Source organism: Nothoprocta perdicaria, unplaced genomic scaffold (genome assembly GCF_003342845.1).
Source record: "Nothoprocta perdicaria isolate Ctin4 unplaced genomic scaffold, notPer1 scaffold_27, whole genome shotgun sequence".
In the NCBI taxonomy this organism is placed as follows: Eukaryota; Metazoa; Chordata; class Aves; order Tinamiformes; family Tinamidae; genus Nothoprocta; species Nothoprocta perdicaria.
Genome location: NW_020455499.1, coordinates 2,251,489 through 2,273,980, shown reverse-complemented (window position 1 = coordinate 2,273,980; position 22,492 = coordinate 2,251,489). Strand labels below are relative to the sequence as shown.

At 40.3% G+C, this 22,492-nt stretch overlaps 1 long non-coding RNA gene across 1 annotated transcript in view; it reads right to left on the bottom strand.

The window, feature by feature from the left end:
- Window positions 1-22,127, bottom strand: part of LOC112948635 — a 36,755-nt gene extending 14,628 nt beyond the window's left edge. The window contains exon 1 of the long non-coding RNA XR_003249673.1: window positions 21,976-22,127. This is a non-coding gene — a long non-coding RNA (uncharacterized LOC112948635). The remainder of the gene's footprint in view (window positions 1-21,975) is intronic.
- Between the last annotated feature and the right edge of the window lie 365 nt (window positions 22,128-22,492).

Sequence of the window (22,492 nt, the reverse complement as noted above, 5' to 3'; positions counted from 1 at the left end):
TATAGTTATTTAAACCTGTGGTGCTGCCAGTGAGATCAATGGGAAGTTTCAGAGCTCCTCTTCCACATGTACGTGGTTTTGGTGCAGTGACTATGAAGACAACTTAACAGAAAGGTATGAAATTGGTTTGGGCTTTCTTTTTTTTTTTTGGGGGGGGGGAGGAGAAGAACAGGGAGGAGAATAAAAGAACAGAAAAATAAAAGGTCTTTTTAAATTTCAGTAGATTGAAATTATTTTGTCATTTCCACATAATTAAACACCTACTATTCAACAGTACCAAAAAAAAGTTGAGTTTTTTACATTCTTTACCTTCAGAAAAACCTAGAGTGAAGAAATACATTTTAACTTAAAAAATATTTTTTTAAAATAGAACTTGTTTAGAGTAAAGGAGCTTACTACGAGCTCAGGGTTTATTGGCTCTGAAACAGTGTTTTTCCAAACTGCTTTATCTTGCATATCTTCACAAAATTAACTGGCTCCATTACTTGTAAAGATTCATTAACTGGTGTTTTAAAAGAAAAAAAAACAAACAAAAAGATAAGGGATGTTTTTTATTTAAGTGGACAGCTAGGTCATGTTTGCTACCTGGAGAAAAGAGTTATTTTCTGAGCCCCTCTCCGAGGACACCGTTTCCTTCTGCACTCTAGCACTGCACAGAGAGGCTCCCGGAGGATGAGAAAATTCACATATTTTTAACATATTGATTCTCGGCGCTGCAGAGCAGATGGTTAGAAATCATCTCTCCCCGGGTCACTGAAAGCTTCACCTCCCTGAGGAGCCACCTCCTACCCTGTGCCGCAAACACCTGGCACTGCCTCCAAGGAGGAAAGTTGCACAAAAACGCTGGTGCTTTTGCTTTAAAGTAAATATGTTGCTTGAGACAAAAATTTATTTTGTCAAAAGACTGGCAGGTTTTTAAGAGGACAAAGCTTGAAATCTCTTCTCGCATAAGAGAAAAAAAGATACCATTACAACTTACGCAACTGCACTAAAGCACAAAACCAAAATTCCAGTTAATCTGCATTTGCTGTTTTCAAATATGACGACGCTCAGAGTTGGGATGCGCTGCTAACACTCAGCAAGCAGAACAACCAACACCAGTAACTCCGAATCGAGGCGGTGACGGGTACCTGCACGGGCAGGAGCGCTGCAGCAGCGCCAGGGACGCTGCCTCCACAGCCAGGCACCCGGCTCCTGCGTGACCGGGGAGGAAGGTCCCTGCCTGTGACCACAGCGAGGAGCAGAGGTCAAAGGGATCTGGATTCTTCTTAGTTGAATGAGAGCAATTATRGAAAGCAGGTCAAGAGAGCTCAAAAAAAAAAAAAAAAAAGAACTCTACAGAAGATATGTTTATATAATTGAGTGCTTCTTCAATTCCAGCACAAGAACGTAAATGATTTGTTGTGAATCTATTATCTGCCTTGGTCAAAAAGCCAGGCACACAAGGAAGCAGCAGCTCTGTTTCCAGAGCTATTTTCCCTGCAGGCATCAGGACCAGCTCCACTTCCAGAGTTCTCCTTCCCTGCCAGTGATCCCTCACCCGCATGCTCCCTGGATCTGCCCCAACTGAGGCAATTCCAGCACCCTGCTCGGCTTGGAGCTGCTCGGGATGCGCTGTCCGCAGAGCCCTTCTGCTCTCCATCTGCGCAGAGCACCCGAGACCCCCGGAACAGCCTCCCAGATGGCAGCACTCTTCAAAGCAGGGAAGGCTTAAATAACCTGATGAATTCTTGATTCGTCATAGCAGGGAGGGTGCTCATTAGGCTTCCCTAAATATTCATATAAAACACCCCACACATGCAAACTAATCCAAAAACGCATTCAAACCTAATCTCTCCATCTATGGCGATCTGGCATTACATGAATGAATGTTTAGGAATAAAAATCCTAATTGCAAACTTTTACATATGTCATTTAGGTGTGAATGTTTCATTCAATTTCATGCTTTAATTCAAAAAAAAAAAAAAAAAGAAGTTTATTATGGTTCCAAAACGCTCCCAAGTCGCCCCAGAAAGGCTCCAGGTTTGTTATCTACACGAGCAACAAAGCCAGAACGGAGCAGTGAGGGTCCCATCCCAATCTACTGGTGACTGCACRACCTGCCCACCCTACATGAACCTCCATTGATAATGAAGTGGCTTGGCCACCTTCGGAAGATATTATGCAACCATTAACTTGCACTTTTAAGTTCCTAATTAGTTTTGCTTTGATTTTAATTAAGTCATCTTCATTACAAGAGTATGAGAACTAGGAACTTCCCCCCCACACCTCAAAAGCATGTTTTCCATTTGGGATTTTCTTTGATCTCTCACTCTGAAACATGGAAGAGTTTGTAGATTAAATCCTGCAAAATTTACTCCTGAGTTGAAAAGTATATTTCTCTAGCAATTGAAGATAAAATTCATCACTTGCTAAAACTTAAAATTACCCTGASAGGGACACGTGGAGACAGGTGGTCCATTTGTGACTTTTCAACTYCTACTTGTGATCCTTCCCTGACCTTTTACACCGTTTGAGTTGAATCTACTTCCAGAACCCACCACTGCAGCACAATATTTAGGTTTTGGCAGTACTGAACTGCAGCAAAACAAAAAACAAAACAAAAAAAACTTGTAAAGCAGTGAACGACTTGTCCTCTTGGAGTGCTGCAGCCGCTGGTTCCTGGTGCACTCAGCCCAGCACAACGCTGCGGGTCAGTGAGGGAAACTTCTGCTCAACGGTGCCCAGGCTTTCTTGTAGGATCTGTCATGACCCAGTCTGTAGCTCGTGGCRGTAAGTGGCCTAACCGGTCACCTGCACTGAACCTCCTTGCCCCAAGGATCTACACAAAGCCCCATCCTCTGCTCGGGCCCGAGGTCTCTACCTCATGCAGAGCACAGGTAGAGTCACTCTCTGCACCACACATTCAGCTGATGCTCTACCCATCTCCACACCACACTCAAGTGTTTCTCAGTCTGCACATCCTCTTCCAGCAAGATCTCAAACATCTTGTCTCCACTTCGGTCGCTCACCTCCTCGACACCAAGCGTCCTGCTTCCCAACCCCATCCTTAAATACACACCCCCAAAAGCCTTGGTATTTACATTATACAGCTACAGTGCTACCGTATATTTTTCAGACCTATACGGTATTGCTCCAGCTTATAGATTAAGCTGAGCAAACAATGTCAGAGATCAATACGGAGAGGAGAGCAGCAGGCCTTGCAGCTCCATACGAATGCCCTTTGGGGAACGGGAGGTCATAGGCCTGGGGGCAGCCCCGCTCCTCGTTCTGTGGCAATGAAGTAATTCCAACGAGGAGCTGACCCTGAACTCCATCCTGGGGATCCCAGCCAGAAATCGCCAGAAAAGATCATTATTCAGCCTTAATTTGGTGCACTTTGCAGGACTGAGAAACCTAACATTCAGATAATGAGAAAGACCCAAATATTCCTGAGAAGTTTTTGCCTGATCAAAGGGCCACACAGTAATACATATCTCAGCAAACGATGAAATGATCTTCTCTAATGACACAAAAATACCACAGAACAGCAGGATACCTTCTTTAATACAATAGAGATACACTAATAGAAAAAAATATTACCCATAATCTTGCTATTTGCCAATCTGTACTAGACACAGCCTTATGCAGAAAAAGAAGCTGAAGTGCCAACAATCTCCTTACAAACTAATATTTTATTACAATCTTTTTTCTCCTGGAAAAATGAAGGAATCATGAAACCAAGTTCCCCAGTATGAGACTATCCCTCTTCCCAGGCAGTCAGTATGAGCATAAGGATGGAGAGTTAAAGCGACCACGATATCTCCCCTTATCGCTGAGGGACGGGAAGCCCCTTAACTATTTTATGTTTAAGGGGTCTATCTTACGCCCTCACAGATGCTCCCAAGAGCCCAGCAGCATCAGACAGATGAAAGGACAAATCCTTGTTTGCAGGACAGTTCTCAGAGCTCTCAGRGAAACAAGTCCTGCCTCTCTTCCCCTCTCATAGAAGAATATGTCTGTGGAAGTCTAAATATATTTCATATAAATGTCTTCCTTGACAAGTTGAGAAGTTTTGAGTCCTTTCACCTTGGCTTGTATCATAATACGTTTATTTTCATTTTATTTGCTTTGGTTTAAGCTCAGTACCAACTTCTCTGTTCTGAAATTACAGCTATAATAGAGCATCTAAATGCTTTTTTCAGTGMAATTAATCTTTATAGAATGGTGAGGATGTGTAGAACATGCAGCCGACTACATGCTTTCTAGTTCCGAGTACGTACCCTGATAGGCAAATAAACTTTCATATGCAAAAACAAATAGGAAACTATTCACTCCAGGAAACTCAATGGAGAAATAATGTAATCCTGGGAGTAACTAGAAACCTTTTGAAAAGGTCTGAGGACACAGACCCCTGAAAATCACAAGAAACRGGCAGAAGGATTGGGACCAAAAACAAGTCACTCTGGTGAGAYTTTAAATACAGTTTGGTGCCTTACTGTGCCTGAGCAAGGCTTGCAATAAGTCTTCATYGCCCACTATCTTCATTAACTTTTTTAACTTATGCTTTTAGTTTAGCAGTTATGATTCTAAGTTGAATTGTAATGTACCTCTATCAGAAATGCTTCTTTCTCTCAGGAGCTGGATGGAAAACCCGATTTGAGACAAGTTACTCAACTGTCAGGCACAATATTTTCTCTTTCGAAAGTTGAAAATATTCATTAGATAGCTTAGTTATACTACCTTTGATAAGTCCTCCTCTGAGCCGATGTTATTTCACTGTGATTTTTCACAATAGCATTTTTAGCAAATACCCATAGATAATTTAGGCAAGCTTCATATATCAAAGGATAACAAAAAGGCACCATTGTTCTCATTCAGCAGCTTTCTCACTATGTAAAAACATTATAAAGCCATTTCCTTTCATTTTTCAAACTTTTGAAACAGAACTATATGTATCCAATCAAACAGAAAAGCACATACTAAAACTGTTTTAGTATTTAGAGATACCAGGAACACGGTGAGACTATAAAATTTTGCTCCATTTATAATCAGCTTGAAGACAATTATAGTTTTACTTCCTCTTAAAAAAATACAGATAATTTGTAGCTTCTTTTCATGCAGCTAAGATGTATATAATTTGTGAATTTCCATATAAACCTAAAGAGAAACTGTTCTGAAATGGAAAAACAAGGTGACAGTAAAAAGAGCTAAAAACATCCAAAGCCAGAACACCTGTAACTGGTGAAGTRTCTTAAAGGGAGAAAAGGGAGGCAAAGCAGGATGCAAGAGCTAGTGAGTATCTGGACTGAGTTGAATTGTCTCCTCTTTCCTCGCAGGTCAAGTCTGAGGTTGGCTTTGCATGGCTGGCTGGTTTGTCTTGTTTCGGGGCTCAAGTGCGCGTTTTGGTGCTACTGCCCAAACGTGCAGTTCTTCCAATGCTGGACTTTAATCCCCAACCCACTACAGTCTTCCAGCATTTAGCTGCTGGAAGACAAGACAGCACTTCACATACTCCTGTTAGCTYTGGAGTAAGTTAGCCCTTCTCTCTTGCCCTTCACATGCAGGTTTCAAACAACCAGAAGTCATCAGACTCTGACTTTATTCAGAGAACCCTGGAAAAGGTGGGATTAGCAGGGACTCACATACAGTCTAAGTACTCAGGTATTGAGCCTAATCACATGGGAGAGGACTAGATGGGAAAAACCTAAAAATTAATTCTTAAAATTAATATTAAAGTGTTTTKGCAGATACTATATTTTCATAATCAGAAGCATGGCAAGTGCTTCTGCTAGAAAACAAAGCTCAGAACAACCTCACTTAAAGTGACACGGAATAATGATGAACAGGTTTGGATAGCAGATGGCAGCCTATTACATAATTCAGTTTTAATGACAAGAGAAATCTTAAATATGAAGGTTTTGTTTTGTGTAGCAGAAGATTTATCTAAAATGAAACAGCCAAATCTGCTACTGTAAGCAGCCACATATGTCTAATGCATGTTAATTTTGTACTGGAATAACTAATCTATAGGGGAACAGGGTTAAAGGCTAAGATAATCTAATACTAAATTTAGTCATTACAAAGATGAAGGAACTAGGAGAAAACTAAACTAAAATTCCCTTAGAAATACTATTCACACACACAGTTAAAAGCAGAGCTATAGCAGTTCTGCATGCCTTTTATACCAAAAGGTTAGATTATTTAAAAGTAGTAGTAACATTGGAAAMTTAAAACAACCAAAAATGTATTTATATTGATTTTTTTTTCTAAAATTTTATTCCAATCCTGCTATTTGTTCCATTTGGACTGAGCCCTACCTTTAAAAGTCCACACTTTTAAATAATGCTAATCCAAACTTCTATTTCCATTTTAAGAATTATGTCAATAGTACACTAAAGGATACCCCCTAAACCAGACCTAATTGCAATTTAAGCTTCAGAAATGCATCCCAAGCTGGGCTCTTATAGCTCAGACCTGCCTTGCTGACCATACGATCCAGAGTGATGATTTAAGGTGTAATTTTGAAGTGTATTAGCTGAACAGTAATTTTCACACCACTAGCAAACGATGCATTGTAATTTCAGCTGCCGCTGTCGGTACCCCCTGAATGCGAGTATCTGAGTAGGAAGAGGGGTATTATTTAGAGGTAGCAAGATATAATGCTTAGGAAAAAACACATCAGAATTATGGAAGAGACATGGTAACAGGCACACAGTGAAGTAGCATGTATCAACCCCTCTTTATGGGCATAGCACTAGGGACAGTGTGTTATCAAACCTGCCTTTCAGGGGATGGAATTAACAGGCATCCTAGCTACACATGCTGTGTGCCCTACACCCCTGCCCAGGTAGCACTGAGGGCAAAGGCAACGCTCCTTTTCAAAGGTTTAAACCCACTACTGCTTTTTCTCAGACCACTTGTTCCCCACAGTCCCTTGTGCATTTGAGTCACCCTGGGTGGTCACRGGGATGGGAACAATTAGAAAACAGGAGGTGACATCGCTATAGGATCAATACGGCCACATAGGGGACTCTGCACAAGCGCTGAAGGCTGCAGCTGTAAGGCAGAACAGAATTATTTTTCACAAAACTGCTTTCTTAAAAGGGCCTTGTATCTACACTGCTAACGCAATTTTTTTTATTATTATTTTTTTTTTAAATTAGGGGAGTCACAAGACCACAGGCCTGAGATGCCGGATATGGAGTTAGCAAAAACTGCAAAGAATAGCAGGAGCCTGTGCAAGGGAAGCCAGGGGCTTGGAGCTCAGGAAAACACTGGCCAATTTGAATCCAAACTGGGAAAAGGCATCCTCAGAAGCTCAGAATAACCCCCACCACCCTTCTAGCAGGTCAAGAAGTTGATCGATATTTAACCTGCATGAGCAATAAGCAGCGCCGCAGCAGCAGAAGGGGTGCTGGGGATTTTATTACCTGCCTTGTTAGTTACAGAGGTTGCRCTAAGAAAACTGTTTTACTGCACGAGGAGAAGCAAAGAGCCTCTTTGCAGAACACATTTGAGCTCTTTGGCTCTGACTGCCTAGTGCTGGCTACCTTTAAGTGAGTTCATGCATATCAAAGGRGAGCAGTGCACTATACGCTAAAATATGTAAAACCTTGTAAACTGTCATTGCCTTGACAGTGTTGCCACAGTCATCCCCAGCTACCTTCAGGTGATGGGAAAACATATGCTGGAACAGTCTCCGCTGGGATTTATTAAACAAACAGTATGTTCTGTAGATTAAACCATAATTAGGGATGATGTCAGGATTGTAAAAGCTCAATAATTATGCCCCCGTTTGTTCTACTAATTTCCTCAGCATTGGAAACATGAATTCTCACCGGCTCGCATGAAACCAGTTCACAGTTTAAACGGCTTCTCTCAGCTGAGATGTGAAACTCCTTCCGCAAGACTAAAACTCAGCAGGTTCCTCTGCATATTTCTTATTTACAGACTTGGATCAGRCCATAAACAAGTTGCTCTCCTATCTTTATGTAGTAGGGACCACTTAATAGAGCTATGTAGCACTCCTTGCTTGACCATTATCTCCCTGATAGCAGAATAATAGTTACAGCAATAGCATGTTTGCACCAAAAAAGCAGTATTAGGAAGCATGTATTTTTAGCAACTTTAATTATATCTTCACAGCAGGAAAGGAAGAAAAGCAACACCACATGAGCAGGCAGCTCTCCCCAGAACGCAGGGGTTTGCAAGTCAGGCCTGGGAGGATGTCACTAGTGATCTGGCACCAGGGATGAGCRAGGGGGCCCTTTCTGTGCCATCCTATCAGGGGTGGCAGCTGCTGCCCCACAGCACAACCTGGCCCAGGCTAAGGCCCCAAAGCAGGCTGAATGCTTCAGGGTAAAGTATCTACTTATAATATATACATATATCTCACCATATAAGCACCCATAGCTCCCCAGAAGGCACTGATCTGGCCTGCTCCATGACAGTGCTTTTTAGTCTTTTCAAAGACTAGTCATTTCTTTTTTTCCCCCCCGAATACTTATGACACCAGTTTAAGGCATCCCCACATACAGTACTTCAGAGCAGAAGCAAAAGCAGCATCAGCTTGCAATGCTGAATGCCAGGCTAGGCTGCACTATGTGTTGTTAATATCCATTGAAAATCACCAAAGATCTTCCAGGCATATCTCCATGAGCAAAATAAAGTGGAGAGACCCTGGGAGTTTGGGATTTGGAATCTCTCAGCTGAAGAGCTCCTCGCTTCTTTCAACACACTCAAATTGTTCTAGGCAATGAGCTGAAGGAGGAGGGATGGGCAACACACACAAATCACTGCTACTATAGGTTACATATTTGTTACTTTTTATATATATAAAAAACTTATGCAATATGCAAAGCATGATGCATAATTTAGATCTAGTTTGAGATGCAAGCGAATAAAAACAAAAAACTGCTATTCACAATTGACAGATTTTCCCACCGGATAGGCTGCAGTTTACAACAAACTGTGTAAATAAATGCATCAATTGATAGTTCAGCTTAGAAAATATTTACACCACAAAGGTAAATGTTTGACTTGGTGGTTCAGTATCTTATTAGTTTAGGGAGAAATAAAGCCTCATATGTTGGCTGTAAGGGGAAATGGGGGAAAACACTGGCCTGACTTGGGAAAGGGCTGCCCCATGTGCAGAATCCAGCTACAGCCTGGACCAGCCTCCCCCAAAACCTCAGCCCACGCAACAGCCATAACCACCTTTTAAAAAAGGAAATAATATCCTTTCTAAATTCAAAATAGGACAATGCTACTCTATTAAACAATATTAAACAATACAGTACCATGTATATGCTGTGCATTAGTGTTGGATGTTACTTGTATAGACAMAATGAAACCTAGATGGTGAGTTTGTAAGTAAAGATAATTAACTGGTTAAAGAAAGCCTCCTTCAGACTACCCCTTTTTAAGGGGGCATTTGAATTTATGCTTTTTACAGCCCTAACAGAATAAGCATTAGTAAAAACACACTTAAAGCAAGCAGACATGCTGCCTTGTAGGTGCCTCCATCACAGGTTCTAGAACCAGGGCTAGAGGGAAACACTCCCTATGCGTACGTCATACTAAGAGACAAGTAAAATAGAAAAAGTTGCAGGAGGAGGTGCTTGGTGCCTTGTGGCTTTTGAGCCTTGTTCCCTTTGGATGCAGTGGTGGGCAGCATCCCAATCCCTTCAGGGGGTGGTACAAYTGTGAAGGGATCTTTTAGCAATGCATCCACAAGGTTCTCTCAATTTSAGTTTGGATATTGTTCTAAGTTAGCAATGCTCAAGGCTGACAAGCAGTGATGCCCACAAGTCTGGCAGGATGGGGCTCCACATTTCACAGTGCAATTTAAATACTTTTGGTGAAACTGAGGGGCAGGGAACAAGACCGAAATTTCAGGACAATTCGTACTGCTGACTACAGTTTATTATTAAATAAATTTGGGTTCACATAGGTAGTTTAGCCTTAAATCCCAACTGCCCTTGTCCAGAACTGTATGCTCTATAACACTGAATATTATGACCTTTGCACATTCCCGGTGGGTCCACTAGGATTACTAGCTCCACTAAAGCACTTAAGAAGCATTATGTTTCTAAATCAAAATACTATTTTGTCTATGTTAAAGAATCCACATAAAGTATTTACTGTTCAAGTTATCATTTGAAGGCTGATTTAATGAACATTTTAAATCCATACTTTTTAAAATAATTGTAATACCWCTTGTTGTGACAAACTAACACTGAAAAAATACTAAGCTTTAGCTTCGCTTATTGTATCTGCRGAACAAACACAAGGCTGAGTTAGGGCTTAGGGAATGGAATATTTAGATTATACAATCTAAATACATCTCCCAGGGAAAAACAATTAATTATCGTTGTTATTGCCACTACTGCTGAGAACAGCTGCAATTTCTGGCTTGCCAAGTTTGTGTCATTGAGGGTTATTCCTATTAATATCAATTAAGATCTAAATTGTTTGAGTCTCTTCAATAACGATACTCACATAGATTTCAAGTGGCATTTCATGGAAAGCACACCTGTAGCAGAATGGGGGTGATTTTTTTTTTAAAAAGACAAAAAATCAGAAATGTGTCTGACTAGTACTACTCAAGGTGCACTAATTCCAAAGCTTGACATATTTACTTCCATTTAAGCAGCATGGTAAAAATTCTGGCTTCCCCAGTAAACTGGAGCTCCCGTTACCCCATCATTAAGTCAGCCCACGAAGCTGAGGAACCCRGCAGTTCTGCACATTGCACGACTTCCCCGTTAGGTATATTTGCAAATCATTATGGCTGTTCTCAATTTTTGTGCGTATGAATATTTTAAGTTATTTGAATATGTCCCTCATTAAGCTATTGTTGACYGATTAGTATAAAGAACAATTATAACCTTGTAACTAGTTTCTTGTAATTAAAAGCAAACAAGTTGGGAGACAAGATAGATGATATTCACTTAACTAACTCTAAACTGAGGGTTTGGGGTTTATTCAATAAATTTGTTTTCAATGCTCTCCTTCCACTTTATTTACAAAGAGACTTCAAGAGATTTTAATGATAACTTGACAAGAAAAATAAATATGTTTTGCTGAAGAAATGCATGTGCTTTCACTGAACTGAAGGACACTATTCCACGCAGTAGGCAACAATACTGAAGAACACTGAAGGTCACAAATACAGTGGAATATGCAAAGAAACACTAACTTTTGCTCAGATGAGCAATAAGAAATTTCAATGATCCCTCAAGAGACACATTAGAATGACAGGTTWTCTGAAAGCATTTAGGAAACAGGTCTTTTGAAGAAGTGGAAAGAAAATGATGTAATAATATCACAATAAGYGATCAAAGCATTTAGAGTGATAATGTCCAAATATAGTGAACTGCCCTAATCATGTAATATCTTAGACCTTGTTTTCTAACTATAACTTGGAGGACTTTCATAACACTATTATTATAACTGGAGAAGCAAGCATGTTAGGTCACAGAGATGGTGMCTTCCCTCCTCTAATGCCTCCCAGGTCTCTGGGCTTTTCTATCAGTCATCAGAAGGGGCTGAGCAGAGAGGCCTCCTAAGGACATATTATTTGCATCTACCTTATGGCCCAAGCAGTTGAAAACCCACACTTTGGTTCAGATCCCTCATCACTGCTGCCATCCACATGGGCTGAGGCACAAACAGGCCCACTATCGATACTGTGCTTTACAGAATTGTGTAAAGTGCTTTGGCCACTGGATTGTATTTTCCTGTGTGATCACTTTCCCCTCTTTTAATCCCCTGCTGCGCAGAGGAAGATGTGGGTCAGAATAGCACTCTACCCCACTTTGGGCTCAAGGCAGCATTTTCTCCTTCCCTTTGTTCAGCCCAAGATATCACACTGTGAAGCCATTTCAGCTAAAAGGGGTAAAACATAATGCAGCCTAAGGATGGAGGAAGTATAGGTGAGTTCTTAGTTGCCCCTCTTTTGGTAGATATGTGACCAGTTTAGCCTCCCACTGAGATTTATCCACAGTTCTAAGAGAACTTGACGTTCTGCAGCAGAAACTTGCACATTTGTGAATGCTGGCAAGAGAGATAAAGAAAAGAAAGTCTGATGTTTTACAAACATCAAAGAGTTGCAAATCCATGTTTCCAGAGTACTCCTCCACAGCCCACTGATTTTTCCCGGATAATTCAGGCCTTTAAGGCTTTTMCTGGACACTTCCAATATCCCAACTGACTCACTGGCCCGTTGCGCCTGACCTCAGCATGAGAGACAAGAGGTTGTTTGGCCTCCTGCTGTTCTGCATTTGCCCAAAACAGCCCAACCCACAGCCCTTCCCCTCTCCTTTCTCCTGGGTGACACCTCACAGCSAGCACCGAGAAGTGCTGCTGGGAGCAAAGGAGTCTCTCTGCCTTTTGAAGGGGGAAAGGGGCAGCAGTACCATGGGACTGTTGTTAAAGAAGCAAAAAGAGATCAAATGAGGTTGGAGAAGAGAAGCAGAAGAAAGATGAAGACAGGGCAACTAAGCAAGTCATCAGCAAGTTGGAGATGAGAAAAAGTAGCAACTCATGGAGCTCCTGGCTTGCACGACATGTCTTTTATGCACTTGGAAACCTGGAGCTTGGGCTATCCAGAATAGACAGAACCACCAGGTGCATCAGAGGCTGCTTTCATCAGCACGCACCACATCTGCAGCAAACGGGCAGACCAAATATCCTTTAAAACTGAACTCCCATTCATCATGAAAAACTGAACGCAGTATCTTTTTTCCCCGTTTAACTGGATGCCTTCTAATACACTTCTAATAAAGTGGTTAAGAGTCACGTTATTGGCTTACAAGTTCATTTTTATTCTGATCAGATTCACAGATAGACTCCATCCTGCTTCCTGGTCTTGGCAAAAGAACACAGGATTAAGATGATCGCAAGGCTGACATTTTAGTACATAATAGTACATTTATCATTCAAAGCAAACACTTCATTAAAAAATTGTCACTGGCATCCTATAGCAGGTAAAATTTCTACTATGTTTTTCTAATCATGGTTTGGTCAAACAACTATTGAAAGGAAACCTTGTGATGAAAATTTCCTATTTTCTCTACATCCTGCTTAAGTTTTAAGCAGTGCATAAATTAAAACTCAGCAGCTCTGAACTTAACCTAGATACTCTAGGTAACTTGGAAGTGATGAATAAGTCTGAGATGCACAGATTACAGAAAGCCACTCAGTGTTCCAAGAGAACAGATCTTGTCTTTCAAGAAACTCAAGTTGGCCATTATTTCATATGACCAAGATTTCCATAGTCAGTGCTAATTATCATGTTTACACTTCAGAGCAGTGTTTCCTTGGAGCTGTTCACTGCCACACGTTTTCCACTGCATTTTGAAGACCAGAAGTTGGCTTTAGTCAACTTGCCTTGAAAATCAGCAGCCAAAACAGAAGTCTAACCTTCTCTTATTCATTGCAATGAAGTACTAAGTACTATAGCATTTCCTAAACTACTAGGCATTTAGGCATTTTTTTTTTTTGAGGGCTAAATATTTGTTTCCCATGTCAGGAGGATGCCTACAGATGTTGGCATTAAGTGTTCAAATGGGAATCACAAGTCATCTGTCAGAAAAACACATAAATCCTTTGGGACCTGTAGCAAGTGGACAACATTCATCTGAAACATTAACCAGGCACAAARCAGACATTGACATTTAACTGTCTCCAGTGACTATTGTGCATCTCATTGCCCCTTTCCAGTTCTCAGGCCTCTCATCATACAGATGCAAAGGGCAGTTGGCCCTCCTCACACTGGGGCCATAGAGCTGGACAAGCCTCCTGTGAGGCAGCAAGTGCCCCGTTAACGATGGGCAAATCCCACAGGGAAATGGGCATTTCCATTGTCACCCGCAGGAGAAGCGTGACACTGGCCTGCCCTTAGTGGAACATGGGTCCTTCTGCTGCTCTACAGAAGACACCAAGAACCCGTGTGAAGCCCCCTAAGCTTCTGCACTGTGCAAGGAGGAGTTGGTCTTYCCGTGCCCTTTTCATCATTTATGGATGTTTTATGAAGTTACAAGGGGAAGGGGCAAAGTGCTTCTTGCTCAAAAGAAGCTGTTTTGAATTAATTATTTTTTCTTGTCAAGAATGCCTTTGTGAACCCAATAACCCTTTGCTGAATTAATAGTTTCACTGAGCTTGCTTCCACATATACAGAAAAGGCTTCTTACTTCAAAGAACAGGCCTTTGCTGTTTATATCCACTTAATTTAAAAAAACAAAACACACTCCCAACTCCATCCAGGAAGTTCTGATACTTAATACATTAATTTCATCTCAGAACTATAAGAACAGAAGAAAATAACTGCAATCAATATAATAAGGGAAACCCCCTGCCTCAGCTGCCCCTTTCATCCCCCAGACTCCAAGGCTTTGAGCAACTGCCTTCCCTTGTACAGTTCAGATCTGCCACTACTGCACAGGAGAAATCCTCTCATTGGGACCATGCTTTTAGCTTTACTTGCGTTTAAAAATATTCTTTCACACTAAACTAGGAAATGCTTCATTTTCTTCAAATGCCACAAAAAGCATACAAATTCTAACTCTTTCATGGAACAAAATTTGTCTGTTGCAGTATTCTAATCAGAATATTAAAGTATTTTAAAATCATCCTATGATKATTGTTTTTTAGACCATTTCCTTTCTTAAATCCTGGCTCTGCTTCTGTTGAAATTACAGAATCAACAAAAACTTATACTCCCTTAAAAACATAATTGGTCTAACTTCATATAGAGGTACACAAGCTCTTGGATGCAAAAAGCAAAGCCTGATTACAGCAGCAGAGAAAGCTACCCTGATTATCCTAATTAAAAATTTGCCAAGTTATTTATAGTATAATACAAGAAAATGACATTCATTATCCTATAAACTATTCAACAAACCATTAAGCACAGTAATAAAATCAATTGGCAAAAAGAGGTGCAATTACATTAATACTCATGTAAACTCCTTAGTGAACCAACACCAGAGCATCACTCAGCTCCAGGATTCCTTAGACGCATTGCAGAGGTGTTAGGCAGATTTTAAAATAGAGGAAATACCACTTAATTAACACACTAATATTGTTTAATTAGTTAACTTGCAATTTAGTCACCAATCACTAGCCATACATATCAGCTTAGTGGACTATTGAGTTCAAAGGAGCTGCCTCCTCCCTCAAAATATGAAGATTTTAGAAAGATGTTACCATTCAACAAAACATAAATCAAAGTCTAAAACTACTTTACCGCATTTTAAAATGTGTTGATTTATTCTTAATTAACTGATGAAGCAGCATACTGAAGCCTTTCTGTCAGTACACACAATTAACTCATAAGCAATCAAGGAAATTAGAGGAAAATTAGAAATAGAATTGTCATAAAGCACGGATCAGCTACACCTGCAATACACATCTGCTAAAATTTAATTTGTATTATGAAGCAACTGGACCATTCTACCATTAAAAAATGCAAATTTTATTGAGCATAATATTGTCCACAGCCTGGAGCACTGAACTTAAGAACAACAGYGCTCTAGGTCACATTTCTATGTTAAGAAGGAAGTGTTAAAAAACAGTTTAGATGACCTGGAGTAAGTTTCAGAAAGGTACGTATGAATACCCACTAGTTTAGTAGCACCTTTCCAGTTCAAATCAGCTATTTGGAAAGGCATTTCATTACTATTCTCTCAGTTCTATACTTATTTTTAAGTTAGAGGAGTTCATCACCCTTGTCTGCATCAACAGGAGCTCTCCAACCTCAACAAGGTCTAGCCTTGGACTGCTCAAGCTGCCAGGAGGAAACCTCTGCCTACTTTGATGTCARCTAACCTGCAGAAAAATCTCTCAGCAATTCATTTAGCATAAACTGCAATAAAAAAATATTTCTTTTCAGCCCACAGGCACCTGCAAAAACAAGACTAACTTCTGTGGGTCTGACTCTCAGCACATCCTTCAGGGATATGTAGAAAAGCAATTACTGCCTTTGAAGCGCTGCAGTCGTGCGAGTTTAACGCCCTGCCTTGGGCTCACTTCAGGCACAGGATGGTGACTGGAATCCACCACGAGCCCAAACTCACATTTCTCTCTGCCACTGTAGAACGATAGCAGAGAAGTCATTTTTCTTCTCCTATTACCTGCATCACTCCATCCCTTCAATTTTATATATCTTTGAGTTACTATCTATTTATTATTAGATATGCACTATATCTCAAGTCTGCTTGGCTCTTAGAAAAAAACTAGTTTGTACATATTAAGCTAAAACCTCCAAGACCCTTACATGCATTTGCAGGATGCTTCAAGAGGAGCCCTACCTGAARTTTAAGTTCAGCTTCCAAAACATTTAAGTTCCACAAATAAAACTAATCTCCTAGACCGGGCTAATAAGTTACCCAGAAATGCCAGGTCTCCGTAGCTTCTGCTGCGTTCTTCACTTCCCCCATTTACCACATACTGTACCAACAGTCATACGCTGGCAGCAATAAAGATTTAGAAGTACTAAGCAAAAAGATTACTGAAAATATGCAGATGAAGCTTGCAGAACCAGCTGTTTTCTCTCTGGTAATGCACAGCCCAAGTCCCACATCCCTCTTTCCTCTCACGAGGAATGCAAGCAATGAAAATSCCTGCTCACCAGCCTGGCTGCAGTCTCAGGTTGAGGAAGCCGACATCTGGCAGGGCTGGAACACCCTGCTACCAGCTGACAACCCTAAAAATATTCAGTGGAACAAACCCCAGCTAGCAACTACTCATGCTTAATTTCCTTCATAATCATATTTTTCCCCCCCATCTCTCAAGGAATTTTTTCTCCAGTGTATGCTGAGAAGAGGCAACATGAACCTGCACCTATATGGGGAAGCATGGAAGGAAAGGGGGAAAAAAAAGGAAAAAAAGAGAAACCTTAAGAGCTGCATTTGCTCTTGCAAATTTACATTTATTACTTTGCCTTTATAACAATGAATATTTATACTAACAGAGAAATAAGTAGAAGGACAGAAAGCACTATTTCAGTAACGGAGGCATCATGTTCTCACGCTACCAGTGGTGTCGCAAGGGTTAGCGCTCATGAGCTTCCAGGTGAACCAGATTTTCTTAGAGATGACTGTAGATCTGCCGGACTTTGGGTCTCATACTTCTATGGATATTGGGTACGTGTCATAATACCTTTAGATATAAACCCTCCAAGTTTCTGCAAAACTGTCACATATGTAATATACATATGTACATATATATTACATATGTTGTTACATCATACAGCTAGCCTCAAATCTTAGCAACAGAGTAACCAACAKACTTATCAGAATAGAATTTGCCCCTACATAATAAATCAGTGATGCCTTTATTTCTTGCAACACATTTCRCTGTGTAATGCAGCTTCTTATCGCCCAAAGTACTGACAGCGCTATTAATCTCAGCTGCAGAAATACAAGGCAATTAAAATATTAGTTTCTTTCTTAAGCCTTTTGCAAATTTTGAATCATGTCATTTCAAAAAGCAAAGCAATTTAACCATTCTAGCTCTTACTCTCTCTAGGTGTGATTGGTTATACTTGCAGAATCTGCAACAGCACTTTCAGAACAGAATTTAATGGCTTTATTGGGCCACATTTTACATGGTGGGTAGCATGCTGAACGAGATGGGGAAATAATGGACAAAGTGAAGCTCACAGACAGAAAACAACAACAAACTTGAAGAAGAAACTACTAGAAACCTCACAGGAAAGGCAGGTGCTGCAGTGAAGGCATCCATTTCAAAGATACAAGAAAAGCCTGCACTGTTTTATGTTGCTTTGAAACCTGAGAGGAATATAAGATGTGAGACTTGCACTGGTTCTAATATGTGACCATTCCTTTGGCTGAAACAACCCACAGTCCTCGAGACAGGACTCCCACTGCCTTCAAATGAGGCACTGAAGGAAACTGAGGTTTSTCTTTGTAAAGGGAACAAGTGGGCCAGCAGCAAGCACTGCATCAGAATTAAGGCCCTTTATTGTGCTCCTTTCTTGAAATCAACACAGCCAAATTTACACAGCATTACTCTGTATGGGGCTTGCAAAAACATTTTGACACTGGTAAGTCAGAAGAGTCACTTGGTTGTGAGCTCTGAGATCGGTAAAAATCAATTAGCCGGGACTAGCAACCAACTGCACAGCGCTGAGCGCGTCCAGGGCAAGGCTGGCAGGGAACAAAAYCTAGCAAATAGACCTATGAAAACCCAGGTCACCTTTTAAAGGCTTAACTTTTTAAAACAGGCTTTTAATAATATAGGTGAATTTAAATATCCATGTGCAACAAAAGTATTTTCCAACTTCCTGAAATAAAGTTACATTAAGTAAAAGGCTACGGATTTTTAAGAGGGCAGATTTTTTTCTACACAGTTTCTTAGCATCACCAAGAGAAAAGATGAAGGGGAGGATGAACAAGAGTAATAAGGTATGTGAATTAAATTCAGTGTGAAGACACTTTTAGAGTGAAAAACCTYACTCCTCTCATTCCAGCTTTCACAAGCTAGCAGAGATTTGCTATTTTTGCCTCCCAAAAAGCTTCATATTGTGTTTAAAAACAACTGGTGAGCTGCTCGCAACTGCAGCTATTTGTCATGAGCCATTGGAGAACAGCACAATATTTTGTCTAACGAGGCTCATGAAAGCACTTCTGTAAGTTCTCAAAGCAGGAATAAGTGCCCTTGGTGCCAGCAGCCTATGTTCCCTGTATGTAACATGGGCAAATCCCAAACCCACCATCCCCTTCTTAATTACTCAAGTACCAAGTATGTAGCTGGGCCAAAAGTTATTTCCTTCTTTTACTTCACAATCCTGCTGAAGCAGCTATGATACATATTCCATGTTTGCTGAATATTACTCCTTCTCTTTGCTTTTTTCTCTTCATAGATTATTTCTATTTTCCTCAAAAGGAGCTACAAATGCGCACCTTTCTCCCTTAAGAGGCAGCTCTTGTTAGGCATCCTCAGGAGTGACTAAATTTTTTCTGAAGGCTTAAGTTAGTAAAATAGGAGCTCTTCAGTAATGTAGACCCCAAACTACCTGCTGCTGTCTCTAAGCCTTCTAGAAAGAAAGAAAAGACAGGAAAAACATTTGATCTTTCATGATTTCTCCCCGTGGAAATCCCTTCCAATCTTTTAACCACAGCTAATGGCGGTGAAAACATTTACTTGAGTGAAAATAATTGCATGATACTGGAAAAGCCTTGCTTTGAAGAAAATTAGAATTCTTCAACACATAAACAGTACATGTTTTGCCTCTTTCTGTTTTCAGTGTGCTGTAAAACTTCTAGTGTGTAATGAGATTTAGTCAAGTTGTAGAAAAAGGTTATGTACTTACACAGGCTTGTTGATACCCGGTAGATTTAAAGGCTGAACTAAGCAGCTAGCATTTTAGCACAACTTCAAAAGGATCAGGATCTCCCCCTTAGCAAAATTACTTATAAAAGAATGACAGGTTTTTGTAAAACTCTTACAAAAATAACATAAGCAGAGCTTTGCTCAAGTTCATGTTAGGTTTGCCAGTGTTCAGTGTACAAACAGCAGTGTCCTGCTCCCAGTCAGGTTAGCTGAAAAGGCAGGTGAGAATTTGCCTGAGGAAAGGGACAAAACCAGTGCATCTGGGGGGAAGCAAACACAGCCTTCATTACTGAAGCTTTCTGAGTTTGTTATCACCATGGTCTTCATTAGCAAAATGGCACTTTGTCAGTGATGTCAAAAAAGGCAGATCACCTTTCTTTCTTTTCTTTCAATAGGTACTTCTGATTTAATACAGCAAGAGACACCTGCATCCACTTAAGACCCAGTGACTAGAACCTTCTCTTGGAGTCTTGGAGGATGGTACCAATATCCACTAGGTAAGAAATCATTTGACCTAAGCCTTTTCAGTCATTAAAAGGAATTTTTTTTTTTTTAAAAAAGAACACATTAGTTGCAAATAAATACAACAATGCAGACCTCATCTTATGCAGCTCTTTTTGTGCCCGTCACATCTTCTCTTACTGGTGTTTTGAAAAGTGAGGCGATTATAAGTTACCCACCCTTCAGCAGCATCGCTGTCAAGTCACCACTCATCCTATGACTCCTTAATACTTAYTCTGCAACTTGTTTAAACCCTGCATAACACACTACACTGTCCTGGGCAATTAAGCTCTCAGCAAACACRCTTTGCAGTCACGTGCAACACGTACACTGCAGAACAACATCTAGATCATGTAGTACTATCAGAGCTACTGTAATCAGCAAACAGCAACATGGCACCTCGCTCTACATTACATTCCCCAAGGGCTGGAAAATGAAAGATGTTGGCAGCTGCTAAAAGAAGAAAAGCTCCCCGAATTAGACAAGCTAGTGCATTAAAACAGCCTTCCCATAGATAAGAGACAAAGGTTGTTGGGCTGAAAACAGAATTTTAAAATAAAGTTACCATAGAGTATTGGGAGGTCTGAATTATTCACCAATGTCACCTCTTTTTACATTCACTCTTTAACTGCAACCCCTAATTTTCTATATTGGAAGCCTGGGTATTTGTCATTTACTGAAATGCTTGCACCTGACACATAACCTTGTTAGCTACATAAAAGAAAAGAAGAACTGCAAGTGAAGCAGAGAAAAATGAAGACTATTACACTGGTCCAATCCCCTTGTGGCTATTCTATCCATTCAGTTTATGTTGGTCATGTTTTTTAAACATATGTTAAGTCGGCCTTTTCGCAAACAAAATTTCCCACTTGGTCTGTTCAAAAACTCCAAACCAAAAGTTATTTGTTATGTGTGTGATAATTTTACAGGTAAGCAACCTAAAAGTAATTCTGTTATCCTAGGTACTAGAAACACCATGTTATTATCTTGCTTGCTAGATGCCAAGGGATACAGGCCAGATAATCAGCATTTTAATTAGTAGCTAATTAAAGACAGGAGCCTTCTCTCCAAGATTCCCAATAAACTCCAGATATATCTGAGGTTGTTATCACATCCTTTAAAACAATTGCTTGGCACAAATGGAAGTGATCCTTTTTCATTTTTAAGACCCCACTTTGGCTTTTGTAGATAAGCCACTTGTACCAGGCCATTATTTGCAACAAACAAGCAAGTTCAGAAATATTCCAAGAAGTCGATTTCTTTAGTTCTAGGGAAGAAAAAAATATTACAAATATTTATATTTGAAAATTAGTATTTTGAAAACTTGGTMAACTTCCATTTTGAAGTTAGAATCATCAGTTTTTGAAAAAAATCCCTTTACAAACAAGGTACAAAATCATGGAAATTTTCACATTTTCATGAAGGAATTCCTCTCTTGCTTTTCTTATTATGTCGTAGAAGGTGAAGTTAAGTAGCCACAGCACCCCAGAAGGCAGGAGCTATTATACCACAAATTGTCTGATGAGGTAGGTATGTGTATATATCACTTCCTTAAGAGGAAGGAAATGCTCAATACAAAACTCACCTTTCTCCTTTGGGCAAACATATTTTTGATTAGCCTTAACCCCCACAGCTCAGTGCTGAATAGCACAGAGAGGGAGAAAATCTATTTAGAGTCTTCCAGACCTCAAGGGAACACTAAATCACCCAGAGACATAAATAAATTGTTATGCAACAGACAACCTAGCTCTGCAGGAATAGATTTAGAAGTACATAGAAATAAGAGCAGCTCACCAATTAACCAGAATATTGGGTCAGAATAACACAGAGCCTATTTCCACTGCAGTCAAGAAAATTCAGGATGGGGTCCAYATACCCTTTAGTCTCACTAAATGGTATTAGTTCTGCAAGCAACCAGTTTCCATGTGAAGAGCAATTGCCAAGCAAGGAACAGGCACCAGAAGAACCAGGGAAGCGGCCATAAGATTAGCAGCAAGACCAAGAAAAGCAAGTGCACAGCTGGCCACTTTGTTCTTCTTAAGCTTTTTATTTTTCTGCAGCACTACCTCTATCACAAGTGCTCAGCAAAGGGGACCTTTCCTCACTTCACCTCCCAGACCCATCCAGACTCACCTTCATTAAGCTTAAAATACCACTTCTTTGCTGGACTCCAAGTTCACCAGTTCAAGGCTCTTGCCTTTTATCTCCAAAGCTCTGCATCTTCACCTCACTGTGATGAGGCTTCCACAAATCTGCTCATCCATATAAATATAAACTTCTCTTTAACCATACTTACTACAACATATCCCAACCAGAACAGACTAACCTTTAAGCTGCAGCTCTTCTTTTTCTACCCTTAACCGTTGCCTCTTTATGGGGTCCAGGTGTTTTCCATCAAGTCCAGTGAGGAGGCACTAATGAATCACAGGTGACCTGACTTCTTAGTCTCTTAAAGACAGAAATAACTTTTAAGATCTTGCCCATTGCTGTGTTAACTTTTACCTTTTAAAAATCTTCATGTGATTATACCATTATGCATGAACTAGGAAAACAGTCTACTTTGCTCATTACAATTGTACCTGTATTGAGACTACAGGGACGTTAAAAGAGATTGCTCCTTTTCTCTGTGCTAGTGCTCAGGATACTCTGT